Raw genomic sequence first — 7829 nt, forward strand, 5'->3', positions numbered from 1 at the left:
TTACTTTTATTTCTTAGAGTAACCCTGTGAAATAGGTAGTTATTCCCATATAAAGTAAATGAAACTAAAACTTAAAGAAATGAGCTAATTTGCCCAGAGTCCACAGCCGGTATATGGCAGCCATTGGGTTTAGATACCATGTATTTAGGGCTTCTCTTGCTCCAAAGTCTATGATGCTTTCCCATTTACAATATTCCAGATGTGAGAAATACTAGTATGAGAAATAGAGGCAAGGAAGGGCATTTATGATAAAGGGAAGGGAAAAAAGTAGTGGATATCTACACAGATGTGACATTTTTCCCCTCTGGTGCTCCTGATTCCACCAGTTTTCTTGGGTCTTTTTACCTCTTCAGTGGAATGATTTCCATAGACCAGTCTATTCTAACTCAATAAACAGCATTACTCTGCAACCAGTGCTCAGGTAATCATAGATTTCTTTTGTACCATCACTCTACTCCCTTATCTATTAGCGAATTCTGTTATATTCATCTCAAATGTATCCATATCCATGTTTGGATCTCATCTGTCTAAATTCATATCTACTTCAATATTGATATCTATCTTTATCTAAATATATCTATATATCTTTATCTCTATATCTTATCTTTAAATCTATGTCGATTTGTATATGCAAAACTATCTCTATCTAAATCTATATTTCTATATTGATTTCTAAATGCACATGGATACCTAAATTTTATCCTGTGTTTAAATCTATACCTGTATTGGTCTACCCCTAAATTTGTCTCTACAGGTATATCTATATCTACAGCTATACCTACACCTATACCTATCCCTAAACCTATACCTGTATCTATATTCACCTTAAATCCATCTTCACAAAAATCAACCTAGCCTAAGTCATTCATCATCTCATACTTGGATTGCTGTGATAGTCTCCTAAGTGTTCTTCCAACTGCTATTTTTGAACGTCTATAATCCTTTAAATATGTAAATCACTTCATGCTAATTTCAAAAGCTTCCAAGCCTTCCCTCACACTAAGAATAGTATCCAAATTCTTGCCCATGGCCTATTGACTCTACTTTTGCTATCTCTTCTCCTTGAAATCTCTCACGATCTTCAAGCTCCAGCCACACAGGCCTTTCTTTTCTCAAATATGTCAATCCTTTATGCTACAGGGCTTTGCACTTGCTATTCCCTCTGCCTAGTGTTCTCTGCTTTCAGAAGTTAGCATTTTAGTTTCTTCTTGTCTTTCAGGGTTCAGTTCAAATGTCACCTCCTGAAGAGAGCAATCTTCCATCACTCAACATTATGTCAGACCTTGTAGTACATTAAAAATGGCCATGTGTTGGCAATTCTCCCACTCTGAGGTAGGCTCCATGTAGCATCTCCTTAAGTCCAGATGGGCTCTTTGACTACTCACAAGGAAGAAGATATGGCAAAAGTGATGCTCTGGGCTCTAGTCTGAAGAAAATTGCAGTGTTCACTCACACTCACATGACAAGTGAGTTGTCATGTAATTAGCATGACTCCCCTTTTACCATAATAATCTAAGGAGCCCAAGCCACATGGAAAGACCTTGGAGGATCAAGTGAGATATGGAGACATAAAGAGGAAAGGAAGGTAGAGGGAGAGAGGAAGGGGAAGGAGGTATTTCTGAGGTGCTGGATATGTGCTTTGAAAACCTGTGTTTGGAAGTGGTTCTTCCTGTCCTTGCTGCCACTCTATAGGTCACAGACAAACATCCAGCTGAATCCTTCCAAAATTCTCAGCTCACAAAAATTGTAAATAAATGATGATATTGTTTTAAGCCCCTAAATCTTTGAGCAGCATGTAACATAACAGTAGTTAACCAGGCACATCCAAGTATGGCAGTTATCACTGCCTGAAAGGTCCTTCTTTCTTCTTTCTCCTCTTTTCTACCTTTTTTTCCTTTTTTCTTTTTTGTTTTTCTCCCTCCCTTTCTTTCTTTACTTCTTTTTTCTTTGTTACCTGGCTACTGTCTCAAAACTCTTTAGATTATGAACACTACATAAATAAGAATTTGTGTATCTCCTTTCCCACTAATCTCTGGTATGTAGACATGGGCCCCACAGATAGTTAGGATCAGTAAATATATATGTATTAAATGAATGGAATAAACCTATGCATTTAATTATTCTACCTACAAAGGGTTGGTAGTTACTTTATCAAAATTATAACACCCATACTTTACATAAACAAATAAAACTCTGTGATAACGCTTCTGAATATAAATGGTGAAGGAATATGTAATATGTGGTATTTTATAGTTGTACAATGGGTTGGGTTTCAGCAGAGCAGGATGCTTGAATTGGCTGGAAAATTACATCTCTCTACTGCTCTTTGGTATTACACTTCAGTGGGATTACTAATGGTTAGCTCAGTGCCATAATGAGCTTCAAAGGAGGAAAAAACATCCACAGATTTCAGAGTAACTTAAAACACATTCTTTGGCTCCTCAGTACTAGATCTTGTAGCTGGGAGAGTTCCAACCCTCTTTTCATCAGCTACATGACGACCTGGACGACCAGGCCATGTGCATCCTGGCTGCTCAGCTGCCTCTGATCCAAGGAGCTGACACAGAAATAACTTCCATTGCTCCTAGATAACTCTTCACAAGGGCAGAGTGAGTATTGCTCTCCAAATACCAACTCAGGGCCATTTGAAAACTCCTGCTGTGGAGAAGATGAGGTTTTCAAAATATAAGAAGAGCACCTTTCACATCCTCACCCTTTGTGCTTAATACAAAGACAGAAAAAGGGGGGCAGAGCCTTAGAGAGAGGTTCCTGTCACCCATAAAGTAACTAAACTGAGCTAGCCAATTCATAGACACTTCCTAGGGTGCCCATCCAGTCTGTACCTTATGTTCCCCTCTAAGAAATTCTCTCCTGCCTTTACAGTCTCAGGAGTGAGTCTGTTCTATCTAGATTCCAGTTACTTTGGCCTTCTGTCTTCTTCAGTGTCTGGAATAACTTGCAGGCTCAGGGCTTTTGGATAGGCTATTTGCTCCAACTGGAACTTTTGTAACTCTTAACCTTCGTCACCTCACTCAGAATCAAGGCTGGGAAGGCTTTTCTTTTCCCCGTGTGAGGTTATACATCTCTTCTACACTTCTATTATAACCTTTATAGCAAGGAACAGCTCTGTATTTAAACAGCCAGTCCACTGTTGCATGTGTTCTTTGTGATTAATCAATCGATCCATTGTGTTAAGTGTTCTTTGCTGTTAGACACTAAGCCCAATAAAAGCAGAAATCAGTCCTGTTTTGTTTTGTTTTGTTTTTTTCTTTTCAATATATGGAGGACTTAGCATGGCTCCAGGCACAGATCAGACATTCAATACTAAGTTGTTGAATGAATGAATAGATGAATGAATGGTTGAGGGATGGATAAATGGATTGCAGGGATGTTATCTTCTCATAATTTTTTCTCCCTTGGATTTGGAACAATGTGTGTATCCCTAGTGAAGATGAAAGTCTTCATGTCGAAATTCTTTATTTCTGATCCTCATAGATCACTGGTCTATTTCATTTGCACCCTGTGTTCTAGACCAATTTTGACTTGAAGAAGAAAGTACATAAGAATTCCAATTATCTTACCCATGGATTTGTTACAAATTTGTCCACCCTAACAATGACTCTAAAGCCTCTGGTAAATGTGGGATCCCAAGTATGTCCTTTATGGCTCCATTGTGATAAGTGTCCCCCACACACTTAGTTCAAGCCTGACCTTCTGTTGCATGTGACAATTATTGAAACTTATTTCAGTATCTATGTCAGGCATTCAATAACTGGTAGCCATTATTATCGGTGTGATTATTAAGAGTCAATGTTCCAACCACCTAGGCAGTCCTCCCTATAAATTCTGTGTTCATGCCTTACATTGTTGTCAAGTCCTTTAAATGGGTCCCGAGATCCTTACCCTGACCCTAATCTACAAACTCAGGCTTTCCTCTCCCTGACTTTATTTCTGGTGCCACCAGTTTGCTTCTCTTCCTGCAACTACAGAACATTTGTATGAATTCAGCTTATCAGCTCATCTACTGAAAATCCCCACCTACTTTTTGAATCACTATCTTAGCACATCATTTCAACTGAGATCAGGTATTATTGTGACTCTTAGATATCATTGCTACTTGCCCTGGTCTGGAACACAGATTTTACTTCTCATCTCTAATATTTAAGAGTCTACATTCTATAGTCAGACATATAGGTTTTGAAGAATGGATCCTCCAATAATTAGCTGTAAAAACCAGAAAACTAAAAACAAACAAACAAACAAACAAACAAACAAAAAACAGAAAACTAGTTCCTATGCTTCTCTTTCCTTTTTTGGAAATAAAAAGGGAAGTTAGTAATAGTATCTACCCTCCAAGGCTATTGTCAGGATGACGTGAGGTGTCATGCTAGTAAAAGATATGGGCAAATCTTCTTTCCTCCCTGGTCTGTCTGCCCACTTGTGATCATGATTTCTTGCTTGTTATTAACATCTGCCCCATGGTTTTGCTGGATACGTCTGATCAAATACTGCCCCTGTATATTACCTGGAAGCGCAATATATTATTGGTCTTTTGGCCTTTGAGTGCTATAAATCATATGGATGCTAATATTTTAAGTACTATTTGAACCCATTCTCTAGGATAGCTTGACCGTAGGAGCAAATATTCTCTTGTGATTCTGTCACTTGTGAGGTAGTCTTTTAAAGGAACAGGACTATGGATTTTTCATCAAAAAAAACTATAAAATAAACTATTATTTTTGAAAACATTGTTACTAAGACTTCTGCTTCTTAAAGATACAGTAAACATACTTCTGACATCATCACAATAAGTACAACTAAGAATACTAGATATTATATATAAAACATAAGAAGACTCTGAAATATAGACAGTAGAAGGCAGACTGGCAAGGAAACTTAGGACCTAAGAAATGGTTAGTTACCTGGATTTTCTCTTTTGCCTCATATATTCCAACTCAGAGCAATTTGATGAGGTCAGCAATTTGAAAACACCAGCTAACACAGACAAAAATAGCCCCAACAAAAATTTATCTCTCTAGCCAAAGGACCAGGAAAGGGACAGCTTAACAATACAGAAAACTTTGGATAATACCTGTTCTATTCCAGCAAAACAACACAGAAGACAAAAATCTGGGCTCACCCATGCCACCAAAAGCTAGTTGGGGATCCACGTCAGGAGGTCACAAGGAATTCTCACATCCCTACTGGGCTGAAGTTGGAGAGGGTTAGGTAAGGAGCTAGAATCCCTGCTGGACAGTTACTAAACCTCCTATACACTGCGTCAGTGCGGATCACACGGGAGTCTCAATTTCTACTCATAGTTGGCTATAACGATCCCATTCCCATTCCACTCAGATGGCAAACAGAGGAGGCCTGGTGGAGAACGGTATCTTTCATCATCACCTAGTGGTAACAAGGCTACTCCCACTGCTATCAGCAAAGACCACATGGAGAGTCAGAACCCCCACCTTCTGCTTAAAAGTAATGAGGATCATGCCCAAATTGAGTGTGAATTGAGTCTGAATGGCAAATCTGGAATTTTGTCTCCATGTGGCGATAAAGAAATGGTACTCCTCTTTCCAGTCAACAGAGTCATGTTCCAAAAAGCCAGTTAAAAGAGAAGTTTAATAATATGAAGAATTACCTGATGTAATACAAAAATGTCTAAGTTTTAATAATCACTTGTCACATCAAGAATCCAGAGGATCTCAAACTGAACGGAAAAAAAAAAAAAAAACAATCAAGAGATGCCAATGCTGACATGACAGAGTTGTTAAAATTATCTGACAAAGTTCTAAAACACACAGTAAATTTATTTAATGAGCAATTACAAAAATGTTTGCAATAAATTAAAATAATAGAAAATCTTAGCAAAGAAATAGAAAGTTCCAGCAAGGGAATAGAAGATATGAAAAAGAACCAAATAGCACTTTAGAACCAAAAAATACAGTTACTGAAATAATGAGCTCAATGAATAGGCTCAATCATAGAATGGAGGGGACAGAGGAAATTACCAATGAATGGAAAAGAGCACAATGGAGACTATGAATAACAAAAAGAAAATAAACTGAAAAAATTAATAGAGTGTTAGAGATATGTGGAACTATAATGAAAGACCTAATATTTTTGTCATTGGAGTTCAAGAACAAGAGGAGGAGGATGGCAGGGCTGAAAAAGCTACACATAGAAATAATGAACAAAAATTTCCCAAATTTGTCAAAATACATAAACCTCCAGATTCAAGAAGCTTAGTTAACCCCAGGCAGTATAATCCCAAAGAAACTCATGCAAAGAGACATTATAATTAAATTTTCAAAAAATAAAGACAAAGAAAAAAATCTCAACAGTGGCCAGAGAAAAAGGACACCCTACATGTGGGTGTCCCAGAATACAGAATACAGTGTATTCTGTATAGTCCCACCCAGAGTACAGTGGCAGAATCTTTTTCAAATATTGAAAGAAAAGCACTGTCAACCTAGAAAACTATACACTGCAGAAATATCCTTCAAGAATGAAAGGGAAATCAAAATATTCTTAGACAAAGGAAAATTAAGGTAATCTATCACTCTCAGACCTTTTATAAAAGAACGACTTAAGGAGGTTCTCTGAAAAGAAGAAAACTGTAAAATAAGGAAGCTTGAAACATTGGGGAAGGGGAAAGAACAAGATAAGAAAAATAAGGAAAAAAAATATTTTAAAAAAAGAAAAATAAGGAAAAAACAATAAGATTTACTTTCTCTTTTGAGTTTTCTAATTTTTGTATGATTAAAACAAAAAAAATAACATTGTATGATATGATTCTAAATGTATGCTGAGGCATTTAAGGCAATTATATTATAAATAAGTGAATATATTAAACATTTTATATTTATAATATTTATTAATAGAAAATAGATGCAAAAGAATCTAAAGGGAGGAAAGAATTTAATACTTCATTTGCACTTGTAAAATAATGACACCACATGTATATATTCACACACATACACATCTCACACTTACATTTACATGTATAATGTAGTACCTAGAATAACCACTTAAAAAGCTGCACAAGATATACTCAAAAACATTACAGATTAATAAAAATGAATTCTTAAAAAAATCAAGTAACCCACAGAGAAACATGAAAATGAAAACAGAGATATAAAAAACTAAGGGAACAAACAGAAAATAAAAATTAAATGGCACTTTAAACTCTAACATATCAACAATTACATTAACTGTAAAAGGTGTAAATACATGTTAACATACAGAAATTGGCAAAGTGGTTTTAAAATATGACCTAACTATAAAGAAAACATATATCATGCAAACATTTTTTTTCATGCAAACATTAATCAAAGAAAAACAGGAGTGGATATATTAATATCAGATAAAGTGGACTTCAGAGAAAAACAATTACTTGAAAGAGTGACATTATATAATGATAAATGGACAAAGCCACAAATAGACACAGAAATCCTAGATGTGTAGGCACTAAATAACATAGCTTCAAAATGTGTGAGGAAGAAACGATAGAACTGAGACAGAAAACATACATCCACTGTTACACTTGGAGACTTCAACACTCCTCTTTCAATAGTTTATAGAAAAATAGAACAGAAAATTGGCAAGGATATAGAGGAAGTCAACAGCCCTATTAGCCAACAGTATTTTTAGGACACCCAACAACAGCAGAAACACATTATTTTTAAGTGTACATGAATCATATCCTAAGATAGAAAGCTATAAAATAGACCTTAGAAATTTAAGTTCACTGAAATTATATGAGTGTGTACTCTGACCACAATGGAATCAAACTAGAAGTCAATAAGGAAGCAATCACAGAAAAT

The sequence above is a fragment of the Canis lupus genome, chromosome 3 (assembly GCF_003254725.2).
Source record: "Canis lupus dingo isolate Sandy chromosome 3, ASM325472v2, whole genome shotgun sequence".
NCBI lineage: Eukaryota > Metazoa > Chordata > Mammalia > Carnivora > Canidae > Canis > Canis lupus.